This window comes from Molothrus ater, chromosome 27 (genome assembly GCF_012460135.2).
Source record: "Molothrus ater isolate BHLD 08-10-18 breed brown headed cowbird chromosome 27, BPBGC_Mater_1.1, whole genome shotgun sequence".
NCBI lineage: Eukaryota > Metazoa > Chordata > Aves > Passeriformes > Icteridae > Molothrus > Molothrus ater.
The window spans coordinates 2088074-2108291 of NC_050504.2; the positions used below are offsets into that span (position 1 = coordinate 2088074).

A 20218-nucleotide genomic window follows, 5' to 3' on the forward strand; every position below is an offset into this window, starting at 1 on the left:
ACATGTTTTGCAAAAGTCTCTCGTGCTGCTCAGGGTTTAAGGCATGCTGCCAAAGCTCAAGGCACTGTGAGGAGAATGGGACAAACAAGGTGCTGTGCCAAGCCCCAACACACCCCTCATGTAGTGAGGGGAGACTCTACCAGAACTGTAATCATGGTCCTTAGGAAGGATGACATTTGCTTTCTTCATGGTGACTGAAGGCAGTGATTTGAGACCCCCAGAAACTGCCATGAGAGGGGATGACTCTTCCAAGTAAATCTGTAAAGGATAGAGGGAGAAGTATAAGTCATGTCATTAGTCACAGGAGCCTTTGGGTACCCAGGACAGACTCCTGCACTGGCAGGGGGAGAGTCAAACCTTTCTGTAATGGGGTTTGAAAGGAACATCACCAGATTCCCCAGTTCCATGTCCTACATCTGCACAGACCCCTCCTGCACCTGAGGGTACATCTTCTGGTGACAGGGGCATGATCCATCTTGGGAAATCATTGGAGCTGTCATCCTGGAACTTGAAAGGAGCCTACATAGCATAATGGGCACGTCAGAAACGAGGAAATGCACTGGCAATGGTGATGGAAAACAAAACACAACCTGGGGCATTAGGTGGGATGTTTTGCTTTGAAGATGAGTCTGTTGGAAAATTACTGTCCTCATGCAGTGACTGGGGGCCTGGGGCAGCACAGGAGCAGTATAAAAGCTGTTCCATCTCCCCACTGTCTCATCCACTCCTCTCCAGTCTCCTTGGGAACAAGGTAAGTCTGAAGCTCTTTATTCTTCTTTTATTCATTCTCACCATTGTGCTTCCATGGGGTTTTTCAGCACAAAGCTGTCTCTTTGTCCTATACCTGATTCTGGGGTCCTTGCTTTCTATACCATTCCCTTGCTTTCTATGGGACAGGGAAACACGCAAAAGGGGTGACATGGAGAGAGCCTGGAGCTCAGTTAGGTGTCTCCTGTGGTGTGGGCTGGAAAGGGATCTCCCAGAGCTTGGTTGTGTTTTGCAGGTCTATTTTGGGCTTTGGAGAACTGTAGAAACCCAAGGCACCCAGGCAATATTTCTCTGCCTGCTCTGGGGTGCCCTGGTCCCCAGGGGAGCACTGACTTTGACCCTCATTCATGGAGAAAACTAAACTTCAAGATAGACTGGAATCCACAAAAGTGTGAAATAGATTATAGAGAGCAGTGTAGGTGTATCACTTGGTGAGAAATTGAGGTTTTGGGATTTTTAGTATGTTGTGGATGGAAGCAAGATGGAGGGCACAGGGTGTCGTCCTGGGTTTTTCTTCATGCTTCTTCTTCCTTCTTCTTCATGGGTTTGGGTGGCATTTTGTAATTGGGCAGAAGAGTCCACACTGGGGGCTCTTTGGGGTCAGTTATTGGGTTAAAAGGGAAAATAATCTAAATGTCTGTCACTCTTGCACCAGGATTGGGGCAGGAACAGGCGAGAGGCAGGATGGTAGAAAAGGCAAAGAAGGTTTTATTTGAAAGAACCGCATGGTTTTTATAGAGTGGTATGATAGATTCTGTTCTATTGGCTAACTAACAGAAACATCTTTCTCACGCACTGTCCTTGAGAGGAACAGAAAAATAAAGTAGAAAAACACCACCTTCCAATTGTTTATAGTCAACAAGTTATCACATCTTTCCAGCTCCCTAAAACTTCTCACAAGCCGCTGTGAGAAACGCTCGCCATTTCTCTCTCTCTGTCCCATGGCATCCACAGGTGTCAGTTCTTAATTGGATAGTTTAGTCTTAAAAGACCTTGTAACAAGAGATTGTTGGCCATTTTGTGCCTTCTAATGAAAAGCTGCCCAAATCACAGCAGTGAGACTGTTTTACTGATAAGAAATAATAAACTCTTGAGTCTGAACATGAACTACTGTCCCAAGTGAGTTCAGTCCAGACTCAGAAAAATGGATGACTGGGACCCCCACAGAGAAGGAGAAGCTTGTGGGCCTCCCTATGGTCCTTCCAGCTCTTTGTGTGAGCTGTCTTCTCTCCCTTGTGATGGTGTTACAGGCTTCTACTCACTTGTGCTTTTCTACCACCCTTCCCTCTCTCTCAGGTGCACCTGCAGCCCACAGCCATGTCCTGCTACACCCGGTGCCAGCCCTGCCAGCCCTGTGGCCCCACCCCGCTGGGCAGCAGCTGCAATGAGCCCTGTGTCAGGCAGTGCCAGGACTCCACTGTGGCCATCCAGCCCTCGCCCGTGGTGGTGACCCTGCCTGGGCCCATCCTCAGCTCCTTCCCCCAGAACACCGCCGTGGGATCCTCCACCTCTGCTGCTGTTGGCAGCATCCTCAGCTCTCAGGGAGTGCCCATCAGCTCTGGGGGCTTTGGCCTCTCTGGCCTGGGCAGTGGCCTCTGTGGCAGGAGATGCTTCCCCTGCTAAAGGTGCTGGTGATGATTCCAGGGTGCGAACCTAAGGACTCAGCAGGATGGTTCTTCACTGGGGATGGAGCGTCAGCTTGTTGCTTCCTGAGGGGCTGAGCAAGCCCAGCAGCCCTTGCAGAAGGACTCTTGGCAAGCACAGCCCAGCCCTGCCTCTGCCCTGTTCCCCTCTTTTGCCTCCCTCCTGTGTCCTTGTTCCCTTGTGCTCCCCAGGGCTGTGAGCCCCCCATATCTAGCCAGGGGAGCACCTGCTGGCCCTGCTCCCTCTGTAGGGCAGGCAGATGGACTTCTAGAGGGTTCTCAGCCACAGCCATGGGGCACAATCTCTTATCTGTCCCTTGTGCTCACTTCACCATGACCATCGCTTGAAATGACCTAATTTCCCTCTCTTGACTCATTAAAGTTATGCTGCATTTGAGCCATTGCCTCTGTGTCATTTTTCCTGCAGATGCTCTCCCAAGACAACCAGGGAAAGAGATGTTGCTCAGTCTTTGTTCTGGGGGGTGTTTGGGGATGGCTCTGAAGTGACTGGTAACACAGGCTTGCATCAAGTTTGCTTAGTCAGACACTGGATTAATTTCTGCTTTCTAAATCTTGCAAAACTTGCAGGATGATGACATTGCAGATGCCAAAGGGATTTTATTGCTAATGGCATCCAGGGCCGGCTTTAATCTTTATGGATGGAAAGTTCATATGGAGCACCACTCTTTCTCTAGTGCACCAGGATAACTTGGTCCATATCTGCCAATCCTTTCTATGCCATGAAATTTCCATTTCTTTGTCACAACACACAAAAACTGCATGCCAGAATCCCTTTACTTATGCTTAAACACTCCACCTGGCAGCAATCCCTCCTTTTTTTTTTTTGTGGGATAAAAATCTCTGCAAAGACAAAAAAGTTTTTGTCACTGAATTGTTGGACTTAGTGGAGTCTTTAACAGTTTCTTTCAGCCCTTGGAACAGAGCAGTGAGACCAGGTCAATGTAGGCAAGTATAATCTACAAGGATGTGTGGTCTTGGGACATGGAGAGATAAAATTTCCACTACAGAATCTTTTCACCCCTTTGTCCATCCTCTGAAGAGTGGCTGCTGTCAGAACAAGGTTCATTGACTGGACGTGTCTGGCTGTGGAGGTGAAATAGCAGCTTCACCCAGAGCTCAGCCTTCATTGAATCACTGAATACCCTTGTGGCGTTGTGAGGTCCCCAGGACGAGATGAGAGGTGAGAATTTGACTCCATGTTTCTAGGCTGATTTATTATTCTATGATATTATATTATATTAAAAGAAATTATCTACTAAAACTATCCTAAAGAAAGAGAAAGGAGACATCAGAAGGCTAAACAAGAATGAATAATAAAACCCCGTGACTGATGAGGAGAGTCCAACACAGCTGGCTGTGACTGGCCAGTAATTAAAAACAATTCACATGTTTGGATAAACAATCTCCAGACCACATTCCAGAGGAGCAAAACATGGAGAAGCTGAGGCTTCTCATCTTCCCAGGAGAAGAAATCCTGGCAAAGGGATTTTTTAGAAAATATCACAGTGACATACCCTGAGCTGGAAGGCACCCACAAGGATCACTGAGTCCAAATCCTGGCCCTGCACAGACACCACAGCAATCCCACCCTGTGCCCCAGAGCATTGTCCAAATGTTCCTTGAGCTCTGGCAGCCTTGGGACTGTGACCATTCCCTGGGGAGCCTGTTCAATATCTGACCACTCTCTAGGGAAAGACTCTTTTCCTGATTTCCAAACTAAATCTCCTGCTGAGAAACAGAAGACCCACGCCCACCTTTCTCTCTGGCAGCTAGGGAGAGACAAGGACCACACAGAGGCACAGGCTGGGATGCAGCAAAACTTTAATTAAGAAGAAAAGCAAGCCCTCTGAGTGGGCACCATAGTGCAGGGAGCACCAGGGGGATGTGGAAGACTTGGCCACGAGTCCCTTGGTGCTGTCACAGCTTGGATGGGGCTTAGCCAGTGATCACAGCCCAGAGGAGGACATGAGGGCAAAGACAAAAAAAGAACAGGAGGGAAACAGGCAAGTTAGACAAAAGGCCATGGTTTGAGAGGCCAGGCACAGCTCTTCCCAAATGCCATGGATGCTGAGTGCCTCTAAATGACCATATTCAGTCCATTTCCATCTTCTGGGTTCCGGGGGGTCCTTCTGTGGGGGAGCTTCAGCAGACCCTGTTCCAGTGGCGCCTGGTGATGCAGGAGAGGTCAAGTCCCCTGGAGCTGATGGGCACTCCCTGAGAGCTGAGGATGCTGCCAACAGCAGCAGAGCTGGAGGATCCCACAGTGGTGTTCTGGGGGAAGGAGCTGAGGATGGGCCCAGGCAGGGTCACCACCACGGGCGAGGGCTGGATGAAGACGGTGGAGTCCTGGCACTGCCTGACACAGGGCTCATGGCAGCTGCTGCCCAGCGGGGTGGGGCCACAGGGCTGGAAACAGGGGCTGCAGGGCTGGAAACAGGGGCTGCAGGGCCAGTAGCAAGGGGTGCAGGGCTGGTAGCAGGACATGGCTCGGAGTCACACGTGCACCTGGGAGAGAAGAAAGAGACAAGACGGGGATGATTGAGGAGCCACCTCTCCACCCACCACAAGGGAGCCAAGACACAGCCTGGCCTAGGAGATGCAGCCTGTGCAGGGAGGTGTTTTGTGGAGATAACCCAAAATTCCACAACTTTGTGAAAGTTGTAAAGCTGGTATGTTTATTACAGTGCTGACCATGTGGAGATTACTCTCCTTAAAAGACATGCTACCTCTGGGAACTCCCGGTCCCTTTTTATCCCCCTCTCAAATACATGCGAATACAATTTCACAATAGGTTCATACATATTCATTTTTACGAATTTCTGTGACATTTGCCACTAGTTCTTCTTTATCAGAAAGAATTCCTAGGTCAGGTTGGCCTGCTCTCACAGCAGTCTCTCTGTCTCTCTTTATCAGCCTCTGTCTCCCCCCCCCCACCCTCTTCCTCCTTTCCCCCTTATCTCTGTCCTTCACTGAAGCAGTTTCTCTAAGCCTAGGCTTTGCAGTCAGGCTACATAGCTATGTTTTCTAACCACAGACTCAAAGATGTACATTTCACCTAAATCAAAATGGATTTCTACTCTGGAGAATTTCTACTCTGTCTCAGAGGACCACACGATTCTTTGCCTACTCCCCACCACTGAGCAAGGACAGACAGGCCCACAAAAGCACTTTCTTAGTCAAGAGAACAAGATTTCCCCCAGCCCAGACACAGCCCCTTTCCACACCAAAACCTCTCTCCACCTCCCCTCCCCAAACAGGCAGCCTCAGCCCAGTATAGGACAGAGCCTCCAACTCACTTGCTTCCAAAGGAGAAGAAGAGCAGTGGAGTGGATGAGAGAGTGAAAAGCTGCGATGCCTTTTATACTGGTCCTGCACTGCCCCAGGCCCAGAGGAAGTCTCTCTGGAAACAATAATTTTCTGAGAAGCTCATTTCAAGTGCAAAACACTCCAATTACTGATATGAGCTGTGTTTTGTTTTCCTGCATGGCTGCGTTTCCATTGCCTTCTTTGGCCACACACGTTTCTCCCTGAAGGCTCCATTTTAGGGCTGATCATGGAAGCCCATGGACCTGTGGGACAGCAGCTCATTGGTGCCAGCAGAAGATGAGTCTTGAGTGCCAGAGGCACCGCCTGCAGTCTGGGGACATTGGCTTGGGGCACTCCCATGGGCAGGAAGGGCCCTGAAGCTCCAAGCCCTGGAATGATTGCTCAGATGCTGAAGGGTTAGTGAACGTGTTGATGGGCCACATCCCTTCCTCCCACCCTCCAAAATCTCTGGTTGACACTGGCCATTGCCTTTGCTGTCCCAGCTGTCCCCTCCCTAGTTCTTGTGCCCCACTAACTGGTGGGGCAGTGTGAGAACCAGAAGAGGCCTTGGTGTGGTGAAAACACCACTGACCAAAGAGCCTCCACCTGAGCAGCTTTGGGCTTGTGTGGCAAAGGAGACTCAGAGAAACCTCTCGGGTGGGCAGGGCTGGACCATCCTGGGAGAGGACATGATGAGGTTGTTTGTGTTTGTAGGGAACTATCAGAGAGATTCCATGGAGTGTATGAGGACATGATGAGGTTGTTTGTGTTTGTAGGGGACTGTCAGAGAGATTCCATAGGGTGGATGAGGCACAACAAGTGCACCAAGGACTCCTAAGAGCAACATTTAGAGGAAGAGAGACAAGAGAGCAGTGCTGATGACCAAACTGCTAAGGCAATGGCCAGTGTCAACCAGAGATTTTGGAGGGTGGGAGGAAGGGATGTGGCCCATCAACACGTTCACTAACCCTTCAGCATCTGAGCAATCATTCCAGGGCTTGGAGCTTCAGGGCCCTTCCTGCCCATGGGAGTGCCCCAAGCCAATGTCCCCAGACTGCAGGCGGTGCCTCTGGCACTCAAGACTCATCTTCTGCTGGCACCAATGAGCTGCTGTCCCACAGGTCCATGGGCTTCCATGATCAGCCCTAAAATGGAGCCTTCAGGGAGAAACGTGTGTGGCCAAAGAAGGCAATGGAAATGCAGCCATGCAGGAAAACAAAACACAGCTCATATCAGTAATTGGAGTGTTTTGCACTTGAAATGAGCTTCTCAGAAAATTATTGTTTCCAGAGAGACTTCCTCTGGGCCTGGGGCAGTGCAGGACCAGTATAAAAGGCATCGCAGCTTTTCACTCTCTCATCCACTCCACTGCTCTTCTTCTCCTTTGGAAGCAAGTGAGTTGGAGGCTCTGTCCTATACTGGGCTGAGGCTGCCTGTTTGGGGAGGGGAGGTGGAGAGAGGTTTTGGTGTGGAAAGGGGCTGTGTCTGGGCTGGGGGAACTCTTGTTCTCTTGACTAAGAAAGTGCTTTTGTGGGCCTGTCTGTCCTTGCTCAGTGGTGGGGAGTAGGCAAAGAATCGTGTGGTCCTCCCTGCACAGGCTGCATCTCCTAGGCCAGGCTGTGTCTTGGCTCCCTTGTGGTGGGTGGAGAGGTGGCTCCTCAACCATCCCCATCTTGTCTCTTTCTTCTCTCTCAGGTGCATCTGTGACTCCGAGCCATGTCCTGCTACCAGCCCTGCACCCCTTGGTGCCAGCCCTGTGGCCCCACCCCGCTGGGCAGCAGCTGCAATGAGCCCTGTGTCAGGCAGTGCCAGGACTCCACCATCATCATCGAACCCTCCCCTGTTGTGGTGACCCTGCCTGGGCCCATCCTCAGCTCCTTCCCCCAGAACACCACTGTGGGATCCTCCAGCTCTGCTGCTGTTGGCAGCATCCTCAGCTCTGAGGGAGTGCCCATCAGCTCTGGGGGCTTTGACCTTTCCTGCATTACCAGGCGCCACTGGAACAGGGTCTGCTGAAGCTGCTGCTGACTGCCCCACAGAAGAACCCCCAGAACGCAGAAGATGGAAATGGACTGAGTGTGGAGATCCTGACCATTGCTTTCAGAGGCACTGAACATCCATGACTCCACCTGCACTGAAGGTGGGGATGTCTGGGCTTTCTGAAACCTTGACTAAATTTCCTGTTTCTCCCGCTCTTCTTTCTCTCTTTTTCTTCTCTGTGATCACTCACTAAGCCTCATCCAAGGTGTGAACTGCACCGTGGCCAAGGGACAGAGTCTCCTTCATCCCTCTGGTGCTCCCTGCACTATGGTGCCCACTCAGGGGGCTTCCCTTCCCTCTTCCAACTCATTAAAGTTTTGCTGCATCCCAGCCTGTGCCTCTGTGTGGTCCTTCTCTCTCCCTGTGTTGTCTCCAGCTGCCAGACAGAAAGGTCTTGCTCTGGAGGTGTTTAGCAGGCACAGATGAGAGCCCTTGGTCTTCCTGGAGTGATGGAAGGGTGAGACACTATAGCAGGATATTCTGCCCTGTAAGGTGGTCAAGTAACTTGGAGACTCTCTGTCTGGCTCACCAAACCCCAATCAACATCCTTACATTGCTGCAATGATAGACACGTGACTGAGAGTCAATCCCTCTCCACTATAGATTTCCAGTCCAATTTTAGACAATAGGTTATTCTAACATTTTCTTGTTTGGATGTGTGTATGAACTTTCCTGCCTTGGAGTGGAAATGACTTCAAGACTGCTCCTTTATATCAAGTAAAAGAGATCTGCCCATGAGCATTGGTATGCTGAGTTGCACCAATATCTATTTCAACAGTTCTTTATTTTTGCTGGCTTTAATGTAATTGCTTTAATATAATTGCTTTGATATAGTGCAGTATCCTATTCTGCACAGTACTAATAGTTTTAGGTTTTATACTGTGTAGTAAATAATTCTGATTAATATATTTCGTCTAATAATTTGTCATAGTAATTTATTATATATATTTTATAAACAAATTATATATATATATATATATATATATGTATATATATATATGTACATATATGTATCTAAAATTTTCCATTATTAATCCTGTGGGACAAAGTGATTTAAACCACTCACAGTCTAGGGCTAAGATTGGATGCAGTCTAACCCAGACTCCTCTTTGAGGAGGAATTTAGAAAGCCAGGGTGTCCTCTCTGCACCTCTCAACTCAGCAGAACTTCTCTAAAAAACTCTGTCTGAAGCTCCCTCTCCACCAGTGACAATTTGGGTTGGCAGGATGGCAAATTTTGAGAAACAGACAAAACAGAATATTTACAGAGGCACAATATAGTCAAGAAAATGTGGGACATGGAATAGAAAAGGAAAAACACACTGCCATTTTGGTGAGAAAAGTACGCTTCCAAGCAATGAAATCCAAGGCATTTAGTCTTTGTTTTACTTAACTAAAGCTTTGCACATTAGAAGTCAAACACCTTGGAGAGAAGGCTGAAAGGGAATTGAATGCTAAAAAGAGATTGGCTGAAAACTTGAAGGACCAGCTGTATGACTTCCTCCAAAGAGAAAGAGAATTAAATTTGCAAACTCCCTGTCTCAGTGGGGAGCTGGAGAATGAGGAGGAATTTTCCAGCCCTGCTAATGAGGTAGACTGGGAGGCAGACTACATTTAATATGACCTCCCCATCCTCTGTTCATTGTCAGAAAAGTTTGATGCAGTAAAGCCTCACCCTAAACTCTGCCAATTTGTAAAAACTGAATTAATTTATGAGGTAGAGCCCACTCTAACAATGACAGATAAACCTTGCACTGTGATGCAGTTGGCTAAACTGCAAGAGTGATGTAGCAAAGATTCCAAACAAACCAAACTGGGCCAGCACCTCTAACAGAACACACAGACATGCCCAGCCGTGGGATGGCACACAGGGCTCTTATATAAGACCCATTTATGTAAGATGGCAAATATAATCCTTGCCTTCAGGTCCCAAGCACTCTGCAAATAACAGCCCATGAACATTCTGTTGAGCCCAGAGCATTGGATCCATTCACACAAATCCACATCCTGGTGGAAGAAAACAGGAGTTCCATCTCATCTGTTGCAGAATGGAGGTAAGGGGAGTAAAAAATATCCTGGTTTGAAAGATGTCTGCCAAGGAAGGTGGGAACCTCCCTTGGAATGGAAAATGTGAGCCCCTTCCCTCCAAATTATTGTAGCTTTGAAATTATGGGGCTTTCAGGCAAAGAGATGGGAAAAAGAATAACAGTCCACTGAGTAATGGCTTCATCCTCTGGGAGTAACAGAAGGAAAAGGTCCTGCAGACTCGCATTGTTTTTAAGGAGAAAAAGGAGAGTGAAGTGGATGAGAGACCAAGGACCTGCATTGGCTTTTATGCTGCCCCAGGCTCGGGAGGTTGCCCAAGCAGACAGAAAAAATTTTTGACATGCTCTTCTGAAATGTAAGGCATCCCAGATGATACAGGCTGTGTTCCAGGTTCCTGGTGCCTTTCACTTCCTTGTTTACACTAGGATATTTCCCTCCTGGATGTTTGTTTTGAGGTTAAAATGAGATTTCCTAAAATTTCTGGGACAGGAGCATGTAATTGTGGGCAGAACACTCACACCAATTGCTGGAAAAGTTCTCTACAGACCAGGACCAGTGGCCTGGGATAGTCCTGGGATGGTGTTTTCAATCACACTGACCAAAGGCCAAGCTCCTCTCAGCCCTGCAATCTTTGTCTAGACACCAAATGGATCCCATTTGTGAGGACACATCATGTCCTTTTCCCTCTCTCCCTCCCAGCACCTGATTGCAACTGGTCTTTCTCTTCCAGGCAGCTGAACTACACTGCTGAACTTCAATATTTTTCCTTCATTCACCAGCCTTGGAAGAGATTTCCCAGGTTGTTTGGCTTCCTCCACTCTTCAGGCCATGACTGGAGATCCTCAGCCAATCCATCTTTGGTCCATGAGGTGCCTTGGTGTGCTCCAGCCCAGCCAGGGTTGTGCCTGTTGAACCCACAGTGGTCACATAAGGGCATTTTTGCTTGATGGATGCACTTAGGTGGATGATAAATTCCTTTGAATGCATGGCATGGACAAATTTGCATGCAGTGCTCTGCAGATGAGCTCAAATGAGTTTGTACATTTCTGGCACTCATCACAACAGGATGTGATGGCCATCCCCACAGCCTGGCCCTGCAGGCTGGGCTGCCTCTTGCATTCTCCATGTTAAAAAGCATCAAAGAGCATTAGGAGAAATGCCAAGAAATCCTGCCCAGCTTGTGCATGGAAGCCCTGAGTGGACCTGTTTCCAGTGCCTGTCCCATGGAGCCAAGAGCTTCAGCTGCACACAGCAAGCACGGCAGGGCAGATGGGGACCAGGACCAACTAGGTCAGGGAGAGGAAGGCTGGAAACTGAGTTTTGACAATAGAAAAAAGGCTTCTGCTCCCCTGTGGACTTTAACTTCAGAGCAGGTGCTGTCACCTGCACACTGGTGAGGACAAAAAGACACATTTGGGAATTTGCCAGAGGGACCTGTGCTCAAACAATTTTTCCTCCTTGAAGGAGAAAATATCTGTGACATCTTCAGGACTCTCCCTCTCTTAGGAATCTTAAGCAGCAGTCTCCTAGCCTGACCTGATGTCTCGAGAGGTTTCTTGTTGCAGAAGAAGGCTGCTGAGCTTGCCCTGCCTTTGGAGCAACACCATTTGCTGCTCTTTGATGTGGGCTCCAGGGATAATGTCCAAAAGTGTTTCTAGAGTGACTACAGAGCTCCAGGATGAAGTAAGGGTGTGAGGGCCCAAGCTGGAAAAAACTGAGTAGAAAAGAACTCATCCTGTGTGTGAAAACCTGATTGCAGGCTTTGTGTTGCAGGTGGAGATTTGGTTTTGATTGCCAGGGAAATGTTTGTGATGAATGAGGGGTACTGAGCAAGGATGGGAAGTATTTGACAAAGTCATGCAAATAATCTTTAAATCTCATAAGAAGTCAACAACATCCTTTACCTACTTCTTTATTCATCCATCCCTTAGGTGTTATATGAGTATTGAATCTGTGCTGTTCACTGCAATCCTGAGTAAATATTACATAGAAATGAATCCCCTTGGCATGGATGGGTCCATCTAGAGATCCCAGAGGAACAATTTTTGTACAGTAGCATCAGACTCAGAGCTCTTGCTGCCTGGGTTGCCTGCAATGGTTTTAAAACCTGTGATCCCCCTAAAGGCATCACATGGCCCTGGCCCTAATGAAGTGTGGAATGTTTCTCACCACTCATTAAGAACTGGAAGGTAAATCCTTCCCTTGTGGTTAATTAGGGAGCTTTTCTAGTTTTGTTGCCTTATTTGTTTTTACTGGCACAGGAGATGGTGAACAGGAGGATTTTAATCAACTCTCAAGACAGTGGCATTTCTTTCTGTATTCTTTTGTCTGAGCCTTTGTCCTTTGTTTCTGGTAAAATCAAGATATGCTGGTGATGCAAATTTAGTGGATCAAGGTGCCTGTGTGGGAGATGCAGTATTTAGCTATGGCGAGAATCCTCTGATCCCGGACATCTGGTGGAATTTTCAGCCACCTTAAACTCCACTTCTCCAGCTTGTATCTCCCCAGTTTGGCTATAAGGATTATTTCAGAGGGCAGAAGGATTTGGTAATGGAGCCATGTGGAAGGGTTGCCTGTGGGTGGTCACACACAGAGCGAAATGGAACTGGAGATGGTTTGGTTCTGGCAACTGAGACCAGTGCTTGGGCAGCAGGTCTCATAGGAGCAGGTGAAGCCTTGGTTTTGGGACAGAGCAAGGTGTGCCAATATCCCATCAGATGGACAAAGCCTCTGTCTCTGCCTGGAGATCCAGGCAGGAGGAGCACGGGAGGAAGGTTTCATACATCACAGAGACCTGTGAACCCGAGCTGGTATTTGGGCCCAGCAGAGCCTTCAGGAGTTCATTTTCTGCACCCAAGAGGACATGAATACCCAGGGGATGGTATTTGGACCATTGCCTGGAGCTAAAGGCCAAGGATTAACCATAAATTTTCAAGTAGACCTGAAAACATTCGTAAATGTTGGCATTAGTAGTGAAGCCACAAGTCATTTGGACAGGGACCACGGACACCTGGAACAAAACATTAGATCCTTTTGGAGGTGTTGGATTCACATTGATGGAGACTCCACTGCACAGATTGAGTGTGTTACCAGTCCTTACCAATCCCCTTAGCTCTGCATGTCTGGGCAGCAGCTGGGCCCTGCCGAGTGCTGAGGGACTGTATGAGGTTTGGATCTCATCTCCTTGTTCCCAGGAGTGCTGGCCACAGGCCCTAGGCCAGGCAATGAAGGAAGGATAGGAAGAGATCAGTTGTGGGCTGTCCCCAGGTATTGTTGTTTCCCATTCCCACTCCTATGGAGCCAAAGTCTCCATGATGGCTTTGGCTGCCAAGCAGCCAGGGATGTTCTTCATCAGCTCCAAAGGAAAAGGGCACAAAATAAAATCCACTGCAGCAAGCCCCAAACATTGCATTCTCCATCTTTTTCCTGAGTAGACTGGAGGAGTTGCCCCAGAAAAACAGACAACTCAGAGACCAAGGCTTGAATGCAACACAGTTTTAATAAGTTGAAAGAAGAAAAGGAGATGGCTCACAGAGAGCACCAGGAGCAGCCACTAAGATGGAGCTCCCATGTGGTGTTCTTTGCACTGCTCTGCAAAGGGAGGAAGGACGGCAGGTCCACACTGGGAATGTCCCAAGCCTTGGGGTGTGAGGGACAGAAAAGGAGAGTAGAACAAGGAAGCGATGGTCCAACATTCCAACTACAATGTCCAGAACCTCTATCTTTGGCCCAGAGCAAGGTTCAGAGGTCTTGGATGTTCTTGCCAGTAGATTTAGCAGGGACGGCACCTGCTGCCACCATAGCAGTTGGTGATGCAGGAGATGTCAAAGCCCCCAGAGCTGATGGGCACTCCGCCAGAGCTGAGGATGTTGCCAACAGCAGCAGAGGTGGAGGATCCCACGGCGGTGTTCTGGGGGAAGGAGCTGAGGATGGGGCCAGGCAGGGTCACCAGCACAGGGGAGGGTTCAATGACAACGTGGGAGCTCTGGCACTGCCTGACACAGCACTCATTGCAGCTGCTGGCCAGCGGGCAGGGGCCACAGGGCTGGCAGCAAGGCTCACAGGGCCTGCAGCAGGACATGGCTGGGGCTCACAGGTGCACCTAGAATGGAAGACAAGGAGAGGGACAAAGTGAGGACACGTGAGAAGCAGCACTGCAACCAAACACGCTGAAAGCATGATAACTCCTGGCCCACATTGCAGTGCCCAGCTCAAAGCCCAGGAGCCACCTCAGACAAGTCCCAGCCTCTCTCTGTCTGCACAAGACCTTCTCTCCCCTGCCCTCTCCCAGCACAAGCAGCTCCCAGCCCTGGGCTCTTGTAGCCCCTCTCAGCTGAGACCTCCAGCCAGGCAAGAGCTGCTCTTGAAGCAGCAGCAGCAGCTGCGGGAGGAGAAGAGGCTTCCCACTCACCTGATTCCTGAAGAGGAGAAGGAGGTGAGAGAAGTGGATGGGAGGGCAGAGACTTGGGCTGCCTTTTATAGCAGTCCTGCCCTGCCTCAGGCCAACAGGCTCCTTTGTGGAAGTCATAATTTTCTGACCAGTACATGCCAAATATGCACCATCCCAGTTAATGGTAGGGGCTGTGTCCTGGTTTCCTGCACTGCTGCCTTTTCATTTCCTGGTAATTTCGCTTGCTTTCCTATATGAAAGGCCACTTCTGTAAGTGCCGACAGGACAAACCCAAGGATTTCCGGGGCAGAAAGACGTCAGCACAGGCAGAAATCTCTGATCAAGTGCCAGCAGCATCCTTTGTAGGCAGGTGATGTTCTCTTGTGTAATTTCTGAGTAGTTAATTTGTGGCAAAATTGTCAGGAAAGGGGCTCTGGTCTTGTTTTTCTTGGTCACATGCCCAAGAACTGCAGCGTGAGGGGACATGACAGAAGTTTGGCATGTTTTTTCCTTCTTCCACTCATCTCCTTCTTTCCACCTGCTGTCTGTGTCTCTCCAGGCCACTCTAGATGGGATGTGTTGCCCTCTCTCCCTCAGCATGAGAGGCAGATGGACACCCCGCAGGAGCTCCACTGCATCTTAGCAGCTGCTCCTGGTTCTTTCTGTGAGCCACCTCCTTTTCTTCCTTAGACTCACCAAATTATTTGTGCATCCCTAACTGGGACTCTTTTTCATCCTTTTTGTTTTGTGGCAACACTTCCAGTCTGCTCAGAAGAAAAGGTGGAGAAGCCCTAAGTGAGATTTCCCTGTAGCAGATTTTACTTTGTGTCTTTTCCCTTGCAGGTGATGAAGACATCTCTGGCTACTCTGCAGCCAATGGCCATCAGGGAGATCCTGGATGCAAAGAGTGGCAGCAGTGAACATGAGAAACAATCTTCACTTTGGGGATAACAGCCCACAACCTCATCCCTTCCTTCTCCTCCTCTCCATTACCTGGTCCATTGTGGATGCCATGTGACACAGAAACGGCAAGCATTTTTCACAGCGGCTTATGAGAAGTTTTAGGGAGCTGGAAAGATGTGATAACTTGTTGACTATAAACAATTGGAAGGTGGTGTTTTTCTGCTTTATTTTTCTGTTCCTCTCAAGGACAGTGCGTGAGAAAGATGTTTCTGTTAGTTAGCCAATAGAACAGAATCTATTGTACCACTCTATAAAAACCGTGTGGTTCTTTTGAACAAAGCCTTCTTTGCCTTTTCTATCATCCTGCCTCTCGCCTGTTCCTGCCCCGACCCTGGTGCACGAGTGACAGTCCATGAGCAGCACATGTGATCAAAGACATGACACCCTTATGATATCTGTACAATCCTTCAGTACTGGTAGGGCCCAGCTGCTGTCCAGACATGCAGGGCTTGAGGTGATTCACAAGCTGGGATCAGTGTCTGCCACAATCAGGCTGTGCAGAGAAAAGCAATGCGTAACATTTGTGAATGACACCCTTCCCTCCGACTTATGTTAACTTTGAAAGTAAGGGGATTTCAGACAAAGATGTAGGAAAAGGAATAACAGTCATTTACTGGGGTAAATAGGTATGATTCGTGCTGACAAAATTGAAACAGTAATCAATAAGGATACAGTAATTAATATTTGGAAATAATAAAACAGTTAAAAAGTGTAATGCCAAGAAAGAAAGGGAGAGGACGAGTTCCATCCCCCCCCCCCCCACCACCTTTTCCTGCAGATGTTCAAGGCAGGAAAAAGCAAGAGATAACAGTTACTAAAAATTAATAGAAAGAAAGGAAAATCTGGTTGGCTCCCAGGAAAAATGCCAGTTATAAGAGATTTATTGCTTTTATGCTTAAATATAATATTATGTTAGTTTTGGCTTACATTGTAATAGCTTGGTGTGCATGTGTAACCCAAGCGTGAGTTGAAGGACATCAAGGAAGAGGAGAGCCTTCATCAGGGACGACCCCCAAAAAGTGGTGCGACCACCAAAATGAGTGGTGGAGCATGCGCAGTAAAGGTGGTGATGAGGGCGGAGGTAGAAGTGTGATGAATCGAAAATGGGAGGAGATGGCATTGACACATGGCATATGAGGGGGAATTTTCACTTGGCAAGCTTGTACGTGAGATGGCAAGGGACCAGAACCCTGCACTCTGTACCCTGCACGGTTATCTTTTGCTTATGGGCTATTATTGGAACCAAATTATCCCCTATTTTTTTTAACCAAATTATATGGTAAATATTTCAAGTGTATCCGATTTTATACATTTTCTAAGCTATTCAATTAAAATCGCTGCTACCTTTAATATTGTTTGGTTTTTTTGATGATGAGAAAATTGGGCAAATATAACATTTACTGATAAATACATGTATAACAACTCAAACAAACAACAGCACCAAACAGAACCAGACACCCAGGCCCGGCCTCTCTCGGCCGCAGGCGCTTTCCCCTTCGGTGCAGTTCCGGGCACAGCCAGCAGGGGCGCTGCTGGCTCCCGGCCGGGCAGGGCGGGTGCGGTGATTCCCCCGCGCCAGCAGGGGGCGCTGTGGCGCGAGCTCGGCTCCCTCACATGGTAATAATGGTGGATGGGCTGGATGGGGAAATGGGCTGCAGCAGGAACCTTGGAATGGGGCTGGATGGGGAAATGGGCTGCAGCAGGAACCTCGGAATGGAGGCTGGAACGGCAGGGCGGGCTCAAGCAGGGAAGCAAGTGAGACACAGCAGAAACTTAGCAGCAGCAGCAGCCCAGCTCCTAAACACAGCCAGGAGAGGCTTTCCTGGAGGGGGAAAGGGCCCAGAAAAGGGCCCAGGATCAAGTTTTACCTGAGGCACATGAGCAGATGGTGAAAAGGGTCTCCCTCTAGTGAGATGGAGGTCCCAGTGCAATGGCCACCCCCACAAGCAAAGCTTCAGACATGGTAGGAGAAGCCAGCAGGACATGGAGCCTCACCGTTCTGGTGAACTCCCCACACAGCAATCATAGCCTGCTTTCCTCTCAATGCCAGGAGAGTACGAGAGTTAGGAGCTGCACCCAGCTCCCTTTGACCAAGACAAAATCTCACCGTATCTCTGCCCCTCCAAGAGAAACTCCCCAGCTGAGAGAGTAGCCAGCTGCACCCTTCCTGTGGCAATTCCTTTTGTCTCTCTCAAGTATCAGTATTTATGGTTTCTTGGCAATAGATGGGAGAAAATTCTGTGAGAGATAGAAGCAAAAGGAAAAATCCTAAACCCCAACATGAGAACAAGGATTGTGTGTCAGAGTGAAGAATGATGAGAGAAGTAGATTATGACCTGACCACATATTTGGGATACTCTCAAAAAGAAAAGATTCATCAGAAGATTTGGAATCATATCCAAACAAGTCCATGGACATAATTAAAATATGCACATTATTCAAAAAAAAGGATGAATATGTATTGGTTTTTGGAATACAACCTGGTCTGTTAGGTTAGTGGGCATACTTAGAGGAGACATCCCCATGCATCCAGCTCTCTAATAAAGTAACGTCAGCTTTCTGATGCAGGATTGGACTGACCCTAATGGTGCCGCTGTTCCTCTCTTATGTGTCTCTGCAGCCTGGCAGTGCCTTAGGACCCTTGAGTTAATGAGATAATGAAATAAATCTACTCTTTGCATTTCAGCTGTGGTTTCTTGACTTGGATGTATCAATTCACACACCAACCCACTGCTGCTACCCTTTGGAGCCAATGGCTGTTCCTGATGGCCATTGACTGTGCAGTACCCAGGTACGTTTTCCTCAGCTCCAAGATTAAAGGGCAGAAAGGAAAATCAACTGCTGGGGACTCCCACCCTCTACTTCTCCACCTTTACCCTGAGCAGACTGGAAGAGTTGCCATGGAAAGAAAGAGAACTTAGAGGACAAATCTTGGATGCAAACCAACTTTATTGAGTTGAAAGAAGAGAAGGAGGTGGCTCACAGAGAGCACCAGGAGCAGCCACTAAGGAGTAGTGGAGTTTCTGCAGAGTGGGCATCTGCCCACCCTGCAGGGCAACATGTCCCGATATGACTGGTCTGGGGAGACACAGACAGCAAACAGAGGAGAAAGAAAAGTAGAAGGGAATAATGGCTTGAAGAGGTAAATACAATGTCCCAAAGCTCTATCTTCAGCCCAGAACTAGGTTCTGAGGTCTTGGAGGTTCTTGCCCAAGGATGTTGCCAGTAGATTTAGCAGGGACGACAGCACCTGCTGCCACCATAGCAGTTGGTGATGCAGGAGATGTCAAAGCCCCCAGAGCTGATGGGCACTCCCTGAGAGCTGAGGATGCTGCCAACAGCAGCAGAGGTGGAGGATCCCACGGCGGTGTTCTGGGGGAAGGAGCTGAGGATGGGCCCAGGCAGGGTCACCAGCACAGCAGGCGGCTGGATGGCCACGTGGGAGCTCTGGCACTGCTGGACACAGCACTCATTGCAGCTGCTGGCCAGCGGGCAGGGCCCACAGGGCTGGCAGCAAGGGTCACAGGGCTTGCAGCAGGACATGGCTGGGGCTCACAGGTGCACCTAGAATGGAAGACAAGGAGAGGGACAAAGTGAGGACACGTGAGAAGCAGCACTGCACCCAAAAACCCTGAAAACGTGATAACTCCTGGCCCACATTGCAGTGCCCAGCTCAAAGCCCAGGAGCCACCTCAGACAAGTCCCAGCCTCTCTCTGTCTGCACAAGACCTTCTCTCCCTGCCCTCTCCCAGCACAAGCAGCTCCCAGCCCAGGGCTCTTGTAGCCCCTCTCAGCTGAGACCTCCAGCCAGGCAAGAGCTGCTCTTGAAGCAGCAGCAGCTGCAGGAGGAGAAGAGGCTTCCCACTCACCTGATTCCTGAAGAGGAGAAGGAGGTGAGAGAAGTGGCTGAGAGAGCAGAGACTTGGGCTGCCTTTTATAGCAGTCCTGCCCTGCCTCAGGCCCACAGGCATCTTTGTGGAAGTCATAATTTTCTGACCAGGTCATGTCAAATATGAACCATCCCAGTTAATGGTGGTGGATGTGTCCTGCTTTCCTACAATGCCTCATTTTCATTTCCTGGCACATGCCACGTGCTTTCCTATGTGAATTCTTTTGTAAGTGCTGAGATGAGAGGCCCAAGAATTCAGGGATCATAACAACAGGCAGAATGCCCAAGTCCTGGGCTGGTGGCATTCCATGCAGGCACTTGTAAAGTTGTGTAATTTCCATGGGTTTGTTCATACAAAAATATGGCAAAGCTGTAGTTGCAAAGTAGAGTTCTGTATTGGCATCCATGCCAACCTTGAAGGACTGCAGCCTATAGGGAGAGCTCATCCTGGAACAGACAAAAATGTGCGGAGGCAGAAAAGAACAGTTGTGCACTGACCAAAACTCCTCCATTCCACAGCCCACAGTGCCATGGAGGGCTGGAGCAAATAGAAGATTCATTAATGAAGGATGGAAGTTGAACCTTTAAGAAAATGGTGTGGATGAACTGAATCATGCAATCAAAGAATCATAGAATGTTAAGGGTGGGGAGGGACCTTAGAGATCACCTAGTCCAAACCCCCCCTGCCATGGGCAAGGACACTGAACTTAATTCAAGGGCTGTTTTGGGGGAGAAGGGGTTGCTTTTTTTTCTTTTCTGCTGTTTCTCAATATCCTGTTTTAATTTTTCATTGTCAGTGTCTTAAACAAATGTTTCCCATCTCAACTCTATTTTTGCCTTTTCCCAACCATCTATCCTTCACTGACTCTCTCTTCTGGCCAGTCCACTCTGTATGTTTTCCAGACAGGCTTTTCAGAAGATCTCAACTGTCTTTTGTGGTCCCAGATTTCTGAGGTTTGAGCACTAAAGGGTGTTCCCTATGAGCTCCACGCTTCAGGAGAGGTCGGAGAGAGGGATAGACACAAAGTAGAATTCTCCTGTGTTGGCATCCAGGCAGGAGGACCCCGCACACTTTGGTGCAAGGCTGAGCTCTGCAGGAAGGGGCCTCAGATCTCCCCTGGCATCCCAATTTTCCCCATGCAGCCAGAGATGG

General features: G+C 48.8%; 3 pseudogenes; 1 reads left to right on the forward strand and 2 right to left on the reverse strand.

Moving 5' to 3' along the window:
* Positions 1–623: 623 nt before the first annotated feature.
* Positions 624–2391, forward strand: LOC118696695 (feather keratin 1-like; annotated as a pseudogene).
* An 11204-nt stretch (positions 2392–13595) lies between these two features.
* On the reverse strand, positions 13596–14370 carry LOC118696659 (feather keratin Cos1-2-like; annotated as a pseudogene).
* Positions 14371–18407: 4037 nt separating this feature from the next.
* Positions 18408–19181, reverse strand: LOC118696691 (feather keratin Cos1-2-like; annotated as a pseudogene).
* Between the last annotated feature and the right edge of the window lie 1037 nt (positions 19182–20218).